At 45.7% G+C, this 20,303-nt stretch overlaps 1 protein-coding gene across 1 annotated transcript in view; it reads left to right on the forward strand.

The window, feature by feature from the left end:
- Positions 1–20,303, forward strand: part of CORIN (corin, serine peptidase) — a 1,855,778-nt gene that overhangs the window by 713,342 nt on the left and 1,122,133 nt on the right. The window lies entirely within an intron of this gene.

The following is a 20,303-nucleotide window of genomic DNA, read 5'->3' on the forward strand; positions in this document are numbered from 1 at the left end:
GTAGTTTGCGTAGCTTCACGTAGTATACTTTGTACTACACGTAGTACTGCATAGCGTAGCTGATGGCACTGTGTACTTGTCTGCACTGTGAAATAATTGCAAATGGCATCCTGCACAGTGCCAGTTATGATAAAATAAGTATCTCTATCTTTATATGCTAAAGAGCATATAGTACTTCCACAAAAGTGAAACTGAAAAATTAGCAAGCAGTGAGAGAGAGGTGATGATTTTGGGATCCTCCCTAACCTAGGGGGAGTACCAAGCAGATGCCTTGAAAACAAAAAGCACATCTTATTGAACGATTCGGTGGTGGTCCCATCCTCTTAGGACCACCCCAAGCACAGTTATTGGCAAAAAAAACATTCCCAACCAAAGGCCCTGCAAAGTATTATAGGATGAGATTAGCAGTGGGCAGTGAATATTATATAGTATCCAATTTCAAAATAATTCTACAAAGAGCTGCAGTTCAACTGGTGGTTACTAGATGTCCCTTGAGAGTCAAATGCAAATGCTTGATGAAAGGGTTTCAATGGTTTTGCATTTGACTCGTGAGGGACATCTAGTAACGACTAGTGGGACTGCAGATTGATGTAAGAATAATTTCAATGCTCTGCATTTAAATAAGGTATAAATTTATTTGCATAGTTATTTAAAACCGTTGCAAAACGCCAACATTATCAAAAGAAAAGAACACAATTTATATACATTTACAACGCATTCCTTCATAATTTTTAATTTTAAAAGCTTCTAAAAAATAAAAAGAATGACATTTCTAAAATGAAGCAGCTTTAACAGCGAAATGTATAATTTTTGTCCAATTGCTGCCACAGCATTACAGAACATCCAACCAAACTTTTTGCCAACCATTGACAAGCCCTTCTAACTTTGCCGAACCACCCCTCTTTTCCATATGACATGCCCTCATGTACTGTACTGTCCGACCTCCGCATACTGCAGATGTAAAAGTTAATTTCTTTGAGGGGAATTTCTTGAGTGCGCCTCAGGACATTTGCCCATGTGTTCCCCATATAAATTCCTTATGTCTCCATTTCAGGCATTTAACTATCGCACAGTTTCAGATACTTTACCAGGCTGCAATTCAGTTGTGGATCGTTCGGTGCAAAGCATGCCAGTAGAGCTTGCCTCCTGGTGTGAATCCCCCGCTGATGAAAGTGTCGCCTCAACAGTTGTTTCCGTTCTTTAAGCAGTTTTTTGCCAGAGCACAGTAAATGCAGCAGATCTTCCGATGCTGAACCACATCAGCGGCACACAGTGCCCGCTTTCTCTCTTAACCAGGGAGCAAGATGTTGACTGCAGGGTAACAGCCCCAGTCTGTACTTCATGAAAGCAACTTTTATATTCTTGTCATACCCCAGATTGAAATAGGCTTGGGCAGCTGACTCCATATATGTCTTTAATGTCATCCAGCCATGGGCCCTTTTATGTCAATGTGGCCTTGTCCTCCAACAAGGAAAGTTGTTTCACTGTTTTCCACACTAGTTTTTTGAAAATAATAGTGGTTGTTGATGTTTCCCAAAGCTGACATAGGCCCAACCCATTTAAACTTCTATAAAGATATTCCGCAGCAGGTTATTTGGAATGTTGTTCTATCTCCTTCCATAGCTGTTCATTTAGTGTACCATGTGGAGCTTTTCGTACTTTGTCCCATGCAATGATGAATGCTCCTTGCCTTGCAACTGTGTGTTTTCGAACACCGAATTCAAGCCTACTTTGCGCCGGTGAGGTGTGTTTGGGCAGCCCAAAGATGATCCTATATACAGTTGTTACTACGGCGTCACATATTTTAGCGTCTCTGCCTTTCTGGGCTTCTCTGCCATAAGTGATTGTTGGCAGCAGTCCTGCCCAAACTACCTCAATCAAAGGGAGGATTGATGGTCCCGTCAACTTTGAATTTAGTGTTTTTAGAGTGGAAGCCAGTATTTGGCCTTTGCTCCTAATGCTATTCTTCGGTGATGCGAAGCGATCCCCGCTATCCAACTTCACGCCCAGGTGTTGTATTCAGCGGTATCCTTAATTTTAGTTTCTCGTTTTAGCCAAGTTGATCGTTAGGTCATTTGCTTTAGAGAAGTCCAGAGTTTCCTTTAGGAGACGTTGTAGACCTACTTTTGTTTTACTAATAAGGACTATGTCATCCGCATACAAGAAGCAGGGTATCAATATATTTCCTAGTTTTGGGGCATGTGAGTTGCAGCTGATCAGGAGTGGTACTAAGTCAGCTATATATACGAGTCGGTGCTAAGACGCAACCTTGTTTCAGCCCTTTAACCGTTGGGATGCGCCTCAACAAGAAAGTTCCGTCATCCAACTTCACCTGCAGCCATGTGTCTGTGTGAAAGATTATTAGCAAATTTAATAAGGGCTGTGGCAGCCCCCATCTGGGCAGCTTGGACCATAATTTAGAGCGATTGACATGATCACATGCAGCATTATAGTCAATAAAACATAGGTATAGAGTTATCCGTGTGTCTTCAGCCTTGTCCATAAGCATTGCCTTGCTTAGAATGTTGGTTGTAGTCCTGACTGATTTTACAAATCCAGTTTGTTGTAAAGGGATTGCAGATTTGTCTGCGGCCCATTCCTGGAGATCCTCTAATAACTTACCAGCAAAATATTTTGCCTCATTGTCTAATAAAGCCACTAGTCAGTAGTTTTGTGGGGCTGACTTTTCACCAGATTTGAAAATTGGGGAAATGATTGACCCTTTCCAAGATTTAGGCAGGGCGTTTAGCATCCTAATTTCTCTAAACAGTCAATCAATCAATCAATCATGACATTTATATAGCGCTCTACTCACCCAGAAGGCGCTGGGGGAGAGGGTCCACTACTGCTCGAAGAGCCAGGTCTTGAGTTGCTTCCTGAAGGAGAGATGGTCCTGGGTTAGCTGAAGGTGGATGGGGAGGGAGTTCCATGTCTTGGCTACCAGGTAGGAGAAGGATCTTCCTCCGGCGGTGGCTCTGCGGATGTGTGGAACGGTGGCGAGGGCGAGGCTGGTTGATCGTAGCTGGCGGGTGGGCATGTAGAAGGTCAGGCGGTTGTTGAGGTACTTGGGGCTCAGGTGGTGGAGGGCCTCGTGTGCGTGGGTGAGGAGTCTGAACGTGATCTTCTTGCTGACGGGGAGCCAGTGCAGGTCTCTCAGGGGGCCGGAGATGTGGCTGTGTCGGGGGATGTCCAGGACGAGTCGTGTGGAGGCGTTCTGGATGCGTTGGAGTCTTTTCTGAAGTTTGGCTGTGGTTCCGGCGTAGAGGGTGTTTCCATAGTCTAGTCGGCTGGTGACGAGTGCCTGGGTGACCGTCTTCCTGGTTTCAGTGGGGATCCATCAGAAGATATTTCGGAGCATGCGCATGGTTTTGAAGCACGATGATGAGACAGCGTTGACTTGTCTGGTCATCGAGAGGGAGGAGTCCAGGATGAAGCCCAGGTTGCGTGCGTGGTCCGTTGGCTTGGGAGTGGTGCCCAGGGCAGGGGGCCACCAGGAGTCGTCCCAGGCGGAGGGGGATGACCCCAGGATGAGGACGTCCGTCTTGTCTGAGTTCAGTTTCATGCGGCTGTTCTTCATCCACTCGGCGACGTCTTTCATCCCTTCGTGTAGGCTGGATCTGGCGGCGGTGGGGTCGTTGGTGAGGAAAAGGATCAGCTGGGTGTTGTCGTCGTAGGAGAATATGGTGAGGTTGTGTTGGTGTGCGATGGCTGCGAGGGGGCTCATGTAGATGTTGAAGAGGGTGGGGCTGTGCGATGATCCCTGTGGTACGCCGCAGATGACTTCGGTGGCCTCGGATCTGAACGGGAGAGGCGGACTCTCTGGGTTCTTCCTGCGAGGAACGAGATGACCCACTCCAGTGCCTTCTCTTGGATTCCGATGTGCCTGAGGCGCTGCACTAGGGTGCGGTGGCGAACACTGCGGAGAGGTCCAGGAGGATGAGGGCCGCTGTCTCCCTGTTGTCGAGCAAGGATCTGATGTCGTCAGTGGCTGCGATGAGGGCGGTCTCGGTGCTGTGGTTGGCTCGGAAACCGGACTGCAAGTGGTCGAGGGATCCGTTTGTCTCGAGGAAGGCGTCAAGCTGTCTGTTGACGGTCTTCTCGATGACTTTGGCAGGAAAAGGGAGGAGCGAGATGGGGCGGAAGTTCTTGAGGTCGGTGGGGTTCGCTGTTGGTTTCTTATGGAGGGCGCTGATCTCGGCATGCTTCCAGCTCTCGGTGAAGGTGGCGGTGTTGAAGGAAGCGTTGATGATGTCCCGGAGTTGGGGTGCGATGATGGAGTCGGCCTTGTTGAAGATGTGCTGGGGGCAGGGGTCGGTTGGGGATCCGGAGTGGATGGTGTTCATCTTGCGGGTGGTGTCCTCGATGCTGACCAGGGTCCAGGCGCATAGGGTGGTGGTGGGGGGCGTTGGTTCGGTGGTTGGGTGCGTGGTTGGTGCGCCGAAGCTGTTGTGTATTTCGGAGATCTTGCGGTGGAAGAATGAGGCGAGTGAGTTGCAGAGGTCTTGCGAGGGAGTGATGTAGTTGTTTCCGGCGCTGGGGTTGGAGAGCTCTTTGACGATGCTGAAGAGTTCCTTGCTGTTGTGGGCGTTGTTGGTCAGTCGTTCTTTGAATGCTGTCTTCTTGGTGGTGCGGATCAGCTGGTGGTGTTTGCGAGTAGCGTGCTCGAGGGCAGTCATGTTGTCTGTGGTCTGGTCATTGCGCCAGGCTTTCTCGAGGGTGCGGCAGTTCTTCTTGGAGTTCTTAAGTTCGTCAGTGAACCAAGAGGCTTTCTTGCTGCCGTGTCTGCTGGGAGGGGTCTTCAGTGGTGCGAGGTCGTCTGCGCAGTTGGTGATCGACTGTGTGAGGTTGCTGGCTGCTTTGTTGGGGTCCGTTGTGCTGGCGGGAGGGTTCTGCCTGAGGGAGGTGGTGAGCTGGTCGGCGGTGATCTTGTTCCAGCTTCTGCGACGAACCTGTTGAGGGTGGTGGTGGGTTGTGGTTCTTCTGAAGATGAAGTGGACACAGCTGTGGTCAGTCAAATGAAGTCCGGTGGAGTGGCTGAAGGAGATGTACTTGCTGGAGGAGAAGACTGGGTCAAGCGTGTGGCCGGCGTAGTGGGTGGGGGTGTTCACCAGTTGCTCGAGTCCGAGGTTGGCGAGGTTGTCCAGCAGGGTGGTGGTGTTGCTGTCCTTGTTGTTCTCCAGGTGGAAGTTGAGGTCCCCTAGGAGGATGTAGTCAGCTGAGGGGAGGGCGTGCGGGCTGATGAAGTCTGTGATGTCTTCGCTGAATTGTGTGCGTGGTCCCGGGGGTCTGTAGATGAGGGTGCCTCTGAGTGTGGTCTTGGGGTTGGTGTGTATCTGGAAGTGGAGGTGTTCGGCGGTGGTGAAGGTGTCGTCGGAGCTGGTCGTGATGAGATTGGTGTTCTTGTGTACGATGGCGATGCCTCCTCCAGTCTGGTTGATCCGGTCCCTCCGGGTGATCTTGTATCCGTCCAGGATGGCGATGGCAATGTTGGGCGCTGAGGAGGCGTTCATCCAGGTTTCCGTGAGGAAGGCGACGTCTGGAGATGTTGTGTCGAGCAGGTTCCAGAGTTCGACGGTGTGTCTGTGGACGGAGCGGGTGTTGAGCAGGATGCACTTGAGGTGGTTGCTGCTGGTGCTCGGCTTGGCGGGTGCGTTGCAGGTCCAGAGGCAGGTGAATTTGCAGGCTTGGCAGGTGACGGGTCCGTGGGTGCGTTTAGGGGTGGCTCGGTAGCAGGAGGGGGTTCGGCCGGCGTTGAGTGCGTTGAGGGTGGCGGCATCGTAGGTCCGTCATGTGGTCTGGCGTCGACGGGGGCCAGGCGCAGACGGGCGCAGACGGGCTTGCCTTTGGCGCGCCTTTCGTCGCACAATCGGCGCACCCGCTGCACGCGCCCGCTGCGTGGTCGCTCTGGGGGCGTCATAAGAGGGAAGATGGGGAGGAGGGGTCAGCTGGGAGGCGGGAGGGAAGAAGCCAATGGGTGGTGGGGGGTGGGGCCGCACGGGAGGCAGCGGCGGGAAAAACAGGGCTGAGGAGCCCGGTGGACGAACCAGGAAGAACTCAGTCACTCACTCACTCGGGGGTACAGAAAAAAAGAGAAGGGGGCGGGCAGGCACACGGGGCACACAATCAAGGCACAGGCAGTCCAGTCGGCGCTCGTGCAGGGTAGGAGAGAGCCGATCTGGAGGGAGGAGCAGGCGGCAGGATGACTGGCAGGCGGAGCTTCAGCGGTGGCGAAGTGACCTACCCGAGGGTCAAGGGTCACAGTGGTGACAGTGGTTCATGTGCTTCTGCCCAGTAGGTTGCCTCCTGTTTGTATTAAGCTGGTGGTATTCCATTTGGGCCAGGCGCACCTGCCCTTCTCCCCTTGCCTATCTGCCGTTTAATTGCTGTTGCGTGAGTTATTTGCAATTCATCAGGTGAAAAGCCTCCCCTTCTATTCCCAGAATCGATCGTGTTGCAATCTGCCCCATCCTTGTTGGTTATGTGGCGGTCTAGTTCTTTTTTACTATTTTGGTCCTGTTCACTGAGCTCACTGTTTTGTTGGAAGTGGGAACTTAGATATTTGACTCAATCTTCCTCTGTGATATTCGAGGAGATGCCATCATGATTTTGGTGGATGAATTGATGTATAGTATTCCAGAATCTTGCGCTATTATTATGTTTAACGTTAGCAAATATTTTTACCCAGAATTCCTCCTCCATGGCTCTGTTGACATTCCTTTTCGGTTTTTTCAGATCTGCCCTTTGTCTCCGTAGTAATTCCAGATGATTTTTGTCATCGGGCTTGTGCCTGAGGTGTCTCAAAGATTGATAGATATGTTTTTTTGCATGGTTGATTTCTTGCTTTGAAGAAATCGATATAGGTTTCGTGCCGCTGAACCTTTGCTGGTTAAATGGTTTGATCTTAGACGCGTATACTTCCATCATTGTTAGAAAGTTTAGCCATTTCTGAACTTCCCCTTTTCCAGCTCTGGCATTAAAGTGGTATTTAGCAATTGCCAGCATCTTGCTGCCAGCAGTTAACTTTCATTTTATTCTTTTTAAGTCAATAGTGGTATCTGCCCCTTGTGGCACCCGGCAACGTTCAAATGCTGGTGTGATGGTTCTTAGCTCTATTTCCTGCGGCCGATGATCGCTGTCACCTTTATTGCCTAACCGAAACGATGGAATTCGTTGAAACAAACATAGGGAGACAAAGGTATAGTCCAGTATTGAACTTGTTCTGTTAGAGCTGAACGAAGTAACTGAGGGTTATCTTCAGCTGTTCTACCATTTAATGCCCCTAGATTTAGATGTTCCAGCTCCTCCAAAGTTGATTGCCCTGACTTTGTTTGTTTGCCCAGTTGTACTTCTCCTTGCGGCGGGATGTTCCAAATTGTGTTTTGCTGGAGTATGTCTTGATCCATGGAGGAACCCATTAAATTATAGTTTAAGTCCTCGGTGAGGATGAGGTCAGCATTAGGGCCTTCTCTTATGCACATTTCCACAAAACTGCACATTTCCTTAGTTAGTTTAATTTAATTTTTTGGTTGGATGTACACGTTTATTATCGTGATGTTACTGTTCCTTGTGTTTGTTTTTGATGGTAAGGATACAGTTACAGCTAGTGATGATTGAGTTTTAGGACCACATGTGCGGGCAGTGTGAGTAATTGTGTTTGCAACATATATGACTAAACCTCCATGCAGGCGGCCACATTTTGCCGTCTTCATTGATCCTTTGTAGAAAAGTAAAAAACCTTGGAGATGTGGCGTCTCCAATGCTTAGGTTTCTTGCAGAGCTACTATATCGAAGGCCCGGACATAGGTACCAAATTCTAGATCTGCTGTTTTATTAAGGAGCCAATTTACTTTCCAGGAGCAAAGCCGTACTAACCCATTTGCATTGGACCTCTGAGAGGAGAAGAGCTCTCATCAATCCCTTTTATTGTTTATGGTTCTTGAAATGTAAGCGGATTACGAAAAATTCTCGGTCCCTCCAGCTGTTGTACTATGTCCATGTTGCAGTGCCCTAGTGCTCCTTTTAGTACCGACATGACTTGTCTATTTCCAATCCCCTAAGATCCCCTCGTAAGCTGTAGGTTTAACGGATCTGGATAGCCTGGTTTGGTGTACGGAGCAATGATTATCCCTCAAGACTTTAAAATCGCACTTTCCAGGAGAATTTTATGTACAGTATTTGAGGTGGTCCATGTTGCTCTTGTTTTTTCTCCTGCTGAGTGATCCATACCTTTAATGAACTCTATTGATTCCAAGTCTGTCGTCCTCATCTCTGACAGAGATGGTATGTGGGATTGGCGCTGCAAAATATTTCCTCAGTTCAAGACGTCGTGCCTTCCTTTAGGGCTGTATTCTGGGATGAACCAGATGACATTTGTTTCAATCCCTCCTACCCCTTTGAGTACATTGTATTGGCCTCCTGTGGAAGATGGTCCAGCCTCTGTTTGGGGAGATTCTTTTCCCACTCGCTCCCAGTCCATGTGGGCCGCTTGTACTTGAGGGACCCTATCTGTCCCATGTTCCATACTTCCTTGAAGTTTTATGCCTGGTATGGTTGAGCACTTGGGATGACTCGGTGATTGTGACAGGTAATTTGAAGTTGGTTATTCCTTTATTCAAGAGTTGCCTATTCCATGCCTTCTCGTCTTCCTTGTTGATGGTGTGTCTACTTTTGGGGTTGAGCGAATTCCCCAAAGTGATGTTTCTGCCTTCAGGGATAGAATCAAGGGTGATTGAAGTCTGAGGGTTTTCATAGGGTGCAAAGTCTTGCTTTGTCTCATTCAATTGAGAGCATTTTGTTGTTTTTGTTTCAATTCTATTTCTGAGTTCACCTTCAGCAGAATTTCAGAGGGTAATTCCATTTGGCTGAAGCTGGGGTGAATCGACTCTCTCTGTCTCACACACAGACTTGAGCGCAATGCTTTCTTGTTTCCCACTTAGAGGATTTTGAAACGTACTCGTCCTGTTGGTAATTCACACTGTGTTTGATGTTTCTAAAGTTAGATTATTTTGGTCCATTGGCTTTTTTTGCACTAGCGTTGCCCCAAAGAGTCATTGACATCCGTCCATAGTGAGGCTTTGATTTTGAGTCCTACCCTTCCGTTTTAGTGCCCGTCTTTGCTTTGTGTTTAATTTCATTTCCCCTCTGTCTGCGTTGGCAAGCTCTGGGAAATGACTTTGATTAAGTTTCAAGGTTTGTGTTTTCTTGCTGATTTCATTTTAAGCAATATTTAGAAGACTCTGGCTCATTGTTATTGATTGATCCATTTGTGCAGGCACATTCCATTGAATCACTTAATCGTTCCTAGACCCCTTCGGGGTGTGCCCTCGGCTAGGCTGTAGTTGTACTTGATTCAATCCTTTTTTCAGTTCTGAACATAAGTCCGTCAGCATTGATGGTAGGGTTGCTAGTTTGTCCACAATTGGGCAGCATCCGCATACACGATGCTCAACAGGCACGTGCTACTTGAAACTTTGCAGTGTTGTGTTTAGCGTGCCCAATTTGCCATCGATTGCTACCACAAAAACTGCCAGGGTATTCAGTAGCGTTAGTTGTAAGTCCATTTTGTCAGCCTGATATTGCAGAGCCTCTACAAGAAGCTGCACAGTTTTAAGCAGACTTGCCCAGGCGCCTCCGTGGTCTTCTTTTTGCTCCGCATCTTTGCCAATGTCACCGCTATACAATGGTTTTTCTATGTGACACTGATGGATTTTTTGTGAGCCCCTTGTGCATTCAGATATGCTATTTAGTGGTGCAAGCAGCCCCTCTGCTGGGTGGTGCATCTCGTTTTCCTTGCTTCCCTCTGTTTTAAAATGAGAATTTATGGGGGATTCGCCCCTGCAAGACTCGTCCTGGTAGGTTGCCAGGAGTGCCTCCCATTCGTCCTTTTTGAGATATGAGTAGTGCTCTGACACATCCAGGTCATCCAGGTCTTCTGTCAATCTAGTTTTGGTTATTATTTTCTTGTTTTGAGATGGATCGGACTGAACTTCCTCTTCTGTGACCAGGGTTTCCTTTAGATTTTCTAGTGCACCCCCTGTGGTCTTCCGTTCCTCCGAGCCGGTCATTGTTAGGTTAAATTTAGTTCTCATCAGTGGATCTCCTATTGGCTTTTCATGCTCATGTATATCTAATGGGTCGGTTAACACACAATTACCCCCATTGTGTTTGAATTGGTCAGTAAGCTTAGGCTTTGTGACATTAGAGCCCCATGGAGTAATCTCAGGTTTACCTTTTCGCTTGATGTTTTTGTGAAGTGTTCCCATGGTCCCTTTGTTCCCTTTGTCTCAGTTTTTTTTCTCTTACATGTGTTGCCTCTTGAACTGCCACTTTTTATCGTTCCTCAAGTCTTTTCTCAGAGGTCTCCGGGGCTTTTAGAATTCGAGTTTCAGGGGTGTCTTGGCCATATATGGCTGGCTTGGTGCTGACAGATCCCAGCGATTCCCCCCTGCCTCTTTTTTCCTCAATCACCTCAGACCTCTCTCCCTTACTGCTGACCTCTTGTCGTGTGGGCGGGAGTGGAGACTGAAGCCCTGCAACTGTGGTGGGGCGTGAGAACAGGGTGTCACCCGGGTTTTTTTAAAAACAAAATTTTGTATTGTTTTTTTTGCTGAAAAAGACGATGCTTTTCCATTGTGTTCCTTTGTGTTGTGTTACTTGGTTCAGGTGTTATTACAAATATAGTGCCTGTAATGCAGGTCAGATTTATGCATGAGGTTCCCCCTCACGGTCGGCGGATATTTTCAACCTTCTTTTCAGCTTGCTTGTGGTACTTGCGCTCCTTGTACTTTTACTTGTGCTTTTGCGGTTTTTTACCGCCCCGCGTACACGCCCTGACCTCATGATTTTTTTGTAGTTTTATAGCACCTAGGGAACCTTTTTGGGGTGTTTGATTAGATCAAAACAGATCTGTGATGACTTTATTTGATAGGACTTAATAGCTGCAGTAACCCGCTAGATTTCCCAGTTGCGTCATTTAAGTGGCCCAGTTAGAAACCACTTAGCTTGATCGATCTGATTGATTGGATTGGATTAATTAATTGAACGTTTGGATGATTGAAATGGATGAAATAGTTGATTGATTAAGTTGTTTAAGTGGTTGATTGGGTGGCTTTGTTGTTTTGTAGGTGTCTTTGTTGACTGATCCCCTCTCCCGCTCCTCCGCTTCACTTCGAAATGCACATCTCAACATGTGAAACTGTAGCCCTGCAGTTACTGCCTCATAATATTTGTCCGGGTGCTAGTTGTCCCCTTTGGCGAGGGACCAGTTATGGAGAGAGGGAAGGGGGGACACACAAGGGAAATCACCGGCTGTAACAGGATGTACCTGGTCTAACTGGGTTGCGACGCTGTAAGGGCTTCCACTTGCTGCGGCTGCAAACTAAAGGGCAGTCCCACTTGCTTTGCTCTCTTTTAGTATTTTTTAGGAGCCGCAGTCAGCTGATCAATGGTCAAGCAGGTAGGCAGTAGTAGGTGGTGATGGATGGTGGTGTGATTGGCAAGGCAACAGCAAGAGGCAGCAGACAGTGTGGACAGCCTGGGCAACCAGGGCATATAGCAACAAAAGCAACGTGGGAGGCAAAAGCTGTGAGCAAGAAACTGTCACTGGCCCTGCACACACGAGAAGGAGCAAGGCGGGGCTGCAGCATGACGGTGGAGCTGTGTGGCAGGTGAGCCCCGGACTGGCTAAAACCTCGGGCTCCTCATCGATATCGCTGCCCGCCTCCGCCTCCTTGCCACTTGCTGCTCCTCACCTCGCTCAATCTCGGGTGCTCATGCTCGGGTGCCCCCTCGCTCAGGCTCCGGCACTCCGGGTCAGGCTCGGGGCTCCTGTGCAGGCTCAGGGTTCAGGTTCCCTCGGCTCCTCTCGCCGCTCCACTTGCTGATCGCTGCTCACTGCCTGCTCCTCTCGCAGCTTCTGCCGCTTGCACAGCTCAACAGCGCCACCTTCTGTTCCTTTGCATTTGACTCGTGAGGGACATCTTGTAATGACAAGTTGAACTGCAACTCTTTGTAGAACTATTTTGATATTGGATACTATAATATTCTCTGCCCACTGCTAATCTCATCCCATAATGCTTTGCAGGGCCTTTGGTTGTAATGCTTTGCAGGGCCTTTGGTTGGGACTGATTTTTTGCCAATAACTGTGCTTGGGGTGGTCCTAAGAGGATGGGACCACCATCGAAGTTCAACAAGATGTGCTATTTGTTTATGCTCTTTGTATTCAAGGCATCTTCTTGATCCTTCCCCTAGGTGGGGGGGGGGGCAAAATCATCACCTCTCTCATTGCCTAATGTTTTCATTGAAAAAGTTCATTTTTGTGAATTGGTTGTATGATTTTTAGCATGTAAAACTGCTTTGTCAAAGCATCTGAGGGTGTTGTTGATTTAACTACTACGCTTGGTGATAAAACACAGTTTTTGTACTGTGCTACGTGCAATTTGCGGAGTGCGAATTAGTACAATCTACGTATGCTCCATTAGAGTACTATGCCCAGGGTTAGTTATTTGGAGGTCAGGTCATACGCTGAAAACTCTAGGGTTTTACTTTTTTAGGAATTATTCAGCTTTGGACAGAGGGCAGCAGTTAAGGCTAAGCTTGCATGCACTGGACTTTTCTTTACCATGGTGGGTGGAAGTGCCTGCAATGTTTTGTCCCCCACATTTCTTTCTCTAGTTTTGGCTCAGCCTCTGTCCTGCTCCTAGTACTTTGGACCTTGAATTTTTCTCTTAGTTTGTGCTGGGACAGAATGACACGCCTCTCTACATTATTCTATTGAAAATGCCTTATGGTTCAGGCTGTAAACATTACTGGGCATATTTAAAGAGTGATGCCTGCTGGCCTTATAGGTTTTGAAAGGGGCGGGGAGAAGACACACAAAAATAGTGCTAGCGTTTCCGGACTAGTTGATTAAAAGAAAATCCATGCTGTCTTTGGTTAGTGCTCTACGTGCAGCCGCCTGACCTTCACATGCATCCCCCAGCTGAACAACTGCACTTGACTGCTGTTTACGGGAGACAGCACTAACATTCAGAAGGATATGAAACAAAGGGGGCAAGTGTTTATTTACAAGTTTACCAGGGTGTAAGAGAAGATGCAAATTAGGTGCCCTTCAACACTTAACTTCAGGAACACATTCATTTTTAAAGAAATCTTGAAACAAACAGAGAGAAAATATGATGCAGTTTCTTCAGAATTAAAAAGGTAATATTTCATGAACATGCAGGCGTGTTTCCCCTTAGTACATCGGATTATATCAGTACATTCAGATGTATTTTTTTAAACTGATAGTTTTCAAAAAGGAATGTAGCAACATTCAAGCTTCCTTCCACTCGTACATCAATGGCACTAGTGAACTTAGAGGCAAGTCATTTGTCACATGGAAACCTCTGGGTGGCCTGGGTTGGTATTACACATGAACAACATTATAGGTCATTACATCAAATACAATAGAATGTTTTCTACAGTGTATATCTTGAACTCATGTAATTCAAGGTGCTCTTATATGTCATAATTAAGTAAAAGGAGGCAAACTGAAATTAGACAATTGCCTAGGATCACACTATTTAGTCAAGCGGAGAGGCCAGGATCGATTCTAGTTTTTCTAGTTTCACATGTGCAATTCTATTTCATTTCGATTTAATAATCAGGATACTTCTTTTCTACACTGGACTCTCTCAAAATAACAATTGCAAGCAGAGACGGTTAACCCCAAGGTGCGGTAGAGGGATATACATTCAGAGACAGCACAACATGGTGTTGTCAAATCTATGACTTATTCAAGACCAGGGGCTTAATTTAGAGGACAGGGTGGAATGCAACACTCAAAACAACTCCATGACTCACTGACCACACCATGATTCGCTTCCACACGACCACGTAGGCCACTGCGCCCCTACAAAGCTGCACCCCTACCGTGCTGGCATCAATGCAGCCCTCGGGTACACCAAAGAGCATACCTTGTGGCCCTTGGGAAAATGTTTGTGGCTACCCGTTGGTTAGTATGTTAGGCAAACCTGTACTATCAGTGGGAATATTACATTTATTGTAACTGGTAAATATTTGTAATTAATATAGGCAGTAAAAAACTTGATCAAATTATCGAATGCTGTATTTCTCTCAACAATGTATTTTGTCACTAATGACATTTGCCCAGTGACAGTTCACATGATAGCAAAGCGGAACTTGCAGTGCAAAAACAGTAATGTGCTAAGCAAGTGAAAAATACATTTCCCACTTAAACATTCCCTCGATGAAAAACATTTGCAACTTTTTAATGCAAATTTAATTCACAAAACTGTTTCCTTTGTGAAATAAATATCAGTAGTTGGCTATTTTATTAGGCAACTCATTTGCTACTTTACTGATGCTCCGAGTTGGTTCTGCTAACCACTACGGGTTGAATGAAGAAAGAGGCCACACGCTGTTCTAGGAATTTCCTATCCAAACCCACTAACAATTCTTTCATCACTGTTCCATCTATTTTTGTCCGTGTGCTGGCAGATATGAACTGAAGCTCACTTGTAAAAACTCGTGGCCCATCACACTCTCCTGACCCATTTAAACTGATGTTAGTGGTTGGATTTTTCGATGTTTCAGACTCTTTCTCAGGTACTCTGCATCCCTGCACCAGGCTCACCAGGGGACCTCCACTTTTCTCCTGCGTCTGATGTAAGCAGGGGAGTAGCCAAAAAATTAAAATACCCCCCACTTTGAACTCATGTTCTGATGGCACCAAGCAAGCAAGGCATGTGAGCCTGGCCCTCCCTAGAAGAGCTCCCTTGTCTCTTCTATCCAATAATCCATCTATTCATCCTTTCACCCTTGAATCCACCCACTGATATCCACGATCCACCTTTATATTCTGTTATCAATTCATTCTTTCATCCATCATTTAATCTTTCACCATTCTATCCGTGTATTGGTCACTCCATTTATTCATACAGACATCTATCATCTATGCTTTCATCTATCTACATCAATCCAACTATACTCCCAACATTTGATTTAATTATCCATCAATAAAATGTTTCATCCAAAAATTGGTCCTTTTTTAATCCATACATTCATCCTCCATCCTCCTTGATTTCCATTTACTTTGCCATCCATCGGTATAGAGTCAAAATATCAAATTTTTATTATCGACTAGGCATAATATTGAGTAAAAAATATAGAATAGACATAATATCGACTAGACATAATATAGACTACCAAAATATCGACTAGAAAATTTTAATATCGAATAGAATGGACATAATATTGAATCAAAAATATAGAATGGACATAATATCGACTAGACATACTATAGACAACAAAAATATCGAATTTAACCCCTTAAGTGCTGCCTCGGTGCATTGGCCGGCGGCAGCACTACCTCCCCAGTGCTGCGCACGACCATTGGACGTCCATTCAGCACTAGTTCCAATGGACAGCGCAGCACTGGGGAGAGGTGTTTAATAGCATCTATGAGGTTAAGGTAAGTTAATATTAATTTTAAATTTTTGTGTAATATAATTCTGTAGCGGGTTGTGGGTTTATAGGGGAATAGGGTGGGAAGTAATTTAATTATAATTAATTAAATATGTTATTTTATTTATTGTTATTTATTTAGAATTACATTTTAATTAATTATTAATTGATAATTAATTAAAATATCATTGGTAATTAATTTTAATTGATTAATTGAAAAATATTTTATTTTAATAATTTATTTTCTGTAGCGGGTTGTGTGTTTATAGGGGAATAGGGTGGGTGGGAAGTAATTTAATTATAATTAATTAAATATGTTATTTTATTTATTGGTATTTATTTAGAATTAACTGTTAATTAATTATTAATTGGTAATTAATTAAAATATAATTGGTAATGAATTTAATTGATTAATTGATAAATATGTTAATTTTAGTAATTACTTTTCTGTAGCGGGTTGTGGGTTTATAGAAGAATAGGGTGGGAAGTAATTTAATTATAATTAATTAAATGTTATTTTATTTATTTGTATTTATTTAGAATTAATTGTTAATTAATCATTAATTGGCAATTAATTAAAATATAAATGGTAATTAATTTTAATTGATTAATTGAAAAATATGTTAATTTTAGTAATTTATTTTCTGTAGCGTGTTGTGGGTTTATTGGGGAATAGGGTGGGAAGTAATTTAATTATAATTAATTAAACAAATTCCCAACAAGTGGTTAAGACCCGAAAAAGGGCCATCCAAGTGCCACTGCCTCCTTAGTCCTTAGTTTAGACAGAACTGTTGAAGGAAAACTTCCCCCAGAAGACACCTTGCAAACTAAAACAAAAATCAATGTAAGGGAAAGTGGGCCCAGAGGAGGAAGGGCCGGAACAAAAAACCTGTTCAACACCACATAGCCATCTACCCAATTTTCAGGCACACAATAGAAAAATAAATGGACACATCAACCGGGCAACTTAGCCGATCATCAGAGCTTTCAGGGATTCCTTAGCAACATCCAACTGAAAAGGCACCTTAATAACAAGGCTCTGTAAAGAACTATTGAGTGGTCCCAGCTATTTTCCACAGCAGATCTACACTTTCAGCCAGCGCACAACACTGACATGCAAAAGAGGTCCCCTCAGAGGAAGTAATCGCGACATGAGAACAGGAGGTGAGTCAAACAGTAACATAGTGATGTCAGGAGTGCTGTCAATCGGACTTTCTCCTCACCCCTGTCACAGTCCCTGTCCCAGTCCCTGTCCCAGGAAAAGGATCACTGTAAGGGTTGCCCCACTATCGACCTCCTCTGGGGCCCCTTTTCATGCCTACATTGCAAATGGTCGTCCCCTGTGACAGCATTAGAAGCACATGAAACGTCTTCCCCATCAAAGTATAATCCCAATAATTTTAAGGGAGGTCTCATTAATGCCAGGTCCCTATCCTGCCACTGCCAAGATATTCATGATTTAATACTATGTCACGATTTGGATGCTCTTTTTGTTACTGAAACGTGGCTCAATGATTCATCTAATCCTGATCTGGCAACTGCCCTCCCTTCAGATTTCACTATCTTTAGGCGGGACAGACCTATTGGGCGAGGGGGCGGGGTAGCACTTGCTATTAAGAAAACCTTCCCTTGTCATACATTTGACCTTGGCCACCTTAAAGGAAGCGAGGGCATAGGCTTCTCGATTAAAATTAATGCCTCCACCTCCTTCTCGGGGGGACTGATATACCGCCCTCCTGGCAATGCCACTCCCTTTCTGGACTCCTTAGATGATGTTCTCGGGGCTTTTATGCTACACTATCCCAACTTCACTTTATTAGGGGATATGAATATACATTTAGAATCATGTGTCGACCCCCATACCATCTCCTTCCAACACTCGTTAAGCATCTTTGGACTATCCCAACTTGTTACTGCTCCTACCCATCGTGCGGGACATATTCTCGACGGCATTTGTTCTAATCTTACAACCTTGACCACGTCCCCTCCGATCCCTCAAATCTGGACTGATCATTCAAGAACGCTCTATGTTCAGCAGAGGAAATCATACCTCTCCAGCATAAAAGCGGCTAAAAAGGAATATTTCACTAAGGCCATAAATGAAGCTCACCAAACTCAAAAAACTGTCTTCTCAATAGTCAAGTCTTTTACCCATCCCAAAGCCCTCATGCCCGAAATTCCACCGTCTGAAATCCTGTGTAATCAAATCGCAGATTTCTTTCTGGATAAAATTGTTAATATTCAGAGAGACTTTCCTCCTCCCTCGATTACTCCTCATGAGGTAACGGATAACTATCCCCCTCTTTGCAGCTTTAAACCTGTCTCCCTCCAGCAAACACACAAGGCAATTCTGGCCTGCAAATCAGGAGCCCCAACCGACTCCTGTCCCCCCAGTATCCTACACCATCTAATCGAGGTAGGAAATCCCAGCATCAATACCATCATCAATGAATCTCTTGAGTCAGGGATAGTGCCCAGCGACTGGAAGAAGGCTATTGTGAAGCCCCTGATGAAGAAGCAGAATAAATCTCCAACTGATCTTACCAACATGCGCCCCATTTCACTACTACCTGTTCTAGGTAAGATCACGGAACAGTTAGTGCATGGAGAGTTAAAAACATTTGTAGAGACTCACAACATCCTGCATCCTCAGCAGTCGGGGTTCTGCTCCGGCCATTCCACCGAAACAGCCTTGATAGAACTATCTGATTCCATCAAGTTCCTGCAGGATGAGGGAAGGCAAGCCGTCCTCATCCTGCTTGACCTAACAGCAGCGTTCGACACTATCTCTCATGTCATTCTGATCAATAGAATGCGAGAGATTGGCGTGACAGACACAGTGTTGGCATGGGTAAAATCCTTCCTGTCTAACAGGTCCCAGACTGTGTCATTGGGTCCCTACCTATCCAGCGAAAAACCCATTACATTAGGAGTACCCCAGGGGTCCATGTTAAGCCCACTTTTCTTTAACATCTATATGGCTCCCCTTCTCGCTGTGATAGTCTCATGGGATCCTCGTCACATCATACGCCGACGACACCCAACTTGTCGTCACCATCGACAAAAAGTGTATGGACGCAGATTTGCGATTTCGAAACTGTCTCACTGATGTATTCCATTGGCTTAACAAAAACCACCTGAGGTGCAACAGTGCGAAGACCGAAATCATACCGCTGGGTAAAGATCTATCTTTCTGCCCGAAAGAATGGTGGCCCAGAGGATCAGAGGCCCCACCCAGTGCAGTGCCTTCTGCGCGGAATCTGGGAGTGCAATTTGATTCATCCCTCTCTTTCGATGACCACATCAGGATCACTGCTGGGCGCTGCTTTGGACTTATTAAATCCTTAATGAAATTCTTCGACTTCCTCCCCATTGCAGCTAGAAAATCGGCCGCGGTAGCTTTAATACTCTCACGACTCGATTACTGCAATGGTTTAATGGCTGGAGTGAAGAAGTCCACTCTTAGGAAGCTACAAAGCATACAACACGCGGCTGCCAGATTAGTACTGAAACTCCCTAGAAGGTCATCAGCCTCAGCAGCACTAAACTCCCTTCATTGGCTGCCACTTCATAAAAGAATCCTCTTTAAACTCCTTCTCACTGTGTTCAAATCCACGAAAAATACAGGTCCTCATTACCTTGCTAATCGTTTCATGCTTTACAACCCTACACGATGCCTGAGATCCTCTGGGACCAATCTCATCACAATCCAGAGGTTCAATTACAAAACTAGGGGTGGGAAAACCTTCACCGTCCTAGCAGCAAGGGCGTGGAACAAATTGCCTGTTAACCTCAGACAAATCGAAAAGGAGAGCCTCTTCAGGAAACTCCTGAAGACATGGGTGTATCAACAATCAGACACCTCTGTACTGGCAGCAATCTAGATCTAGTTTCTCACCACTCATCACTATCACTTACACGCTTGCTCAGCGCCAAGATGCTCCTTCCGGAGCGAAAGTTCGCGCTTTACAAATGCCCACAAATATCAAATATCAAATAAAAGACCATAGGGAAACCAACATAGGGCAGCAGGGATCTCCAACCGGAGAGAGCAGTCCAGAACAACACACAGCACTGTTGAGACTGTCGCTCAGACAACCATCAGCAGCCGTTAAAATCACCACCTCAGCTCAGAACGAGGCTATTGAGGTAACAATCATAAATGCATACATCCACCCAAAACACAAAGCCAAAGCTGCCAAGCAGTTGGTTGATTATATAGTGGAACATATAAGCGAGGGAGAAACGGCGAACATTATCCTCACTGGGGATTTGAACTTACACCACCTTGGTGCCTCTTCAGATGACACCGCTGTAGCTCAAACCTCAATCTGGGATATCCCATTGCAAAAAAAAAAACAACCAGGGAAGGTTGACCAAGATTGGAACAAACTTACTGGCCGATCTGGAGCACCTAAATCCAAGAGCTCTCAATTGCAGGTTTCAGGAAGACAATCCACTGGTGGCCTCCTACTATCCCGTGTCTACCTGCACAGCAATAGACTACACCTTTGTGTCTCTCCCACTTTTCCAAAGTGACGTTTATTTCCACCTAGGTGACATTGGCAACAGTGGTCTTCGCCCACAAGAGACAACCCTAACAACAAGCATGCCAATACTCAACAAGGCAAAGGAACCTCCCAACACCGTCTTCATGCTCAACTACAAGAGGATTCAATTTGCTCAGGCAACTATAGAGCATTTATTTCAGTCCACAATGGCATTACTACATGAATCTGTGGGTACAGCAGACAGTGGAATAGGAAGGTGGGAGTCTTTACCACCAAGCTGGGGGAAACGTTTGCTGTACTGCTCAAAACATACGCCTCCCAAACATC

Source organism: Lissotriton vulgaris, chromosome 3_1 (assembly GCF_964263255.1).
Source record: "Lissotriton vulgaris chromosome 3_1, aLisVul1.2, whole genome shotgun sequence".
Taxonomy (NCBI): domain Eukaryota; kingdom Metazoa; phylum Chordata; class Amphibia; order Caudata; family Salamandridae; genus Lissotriton; species Lissotriton vulgaris.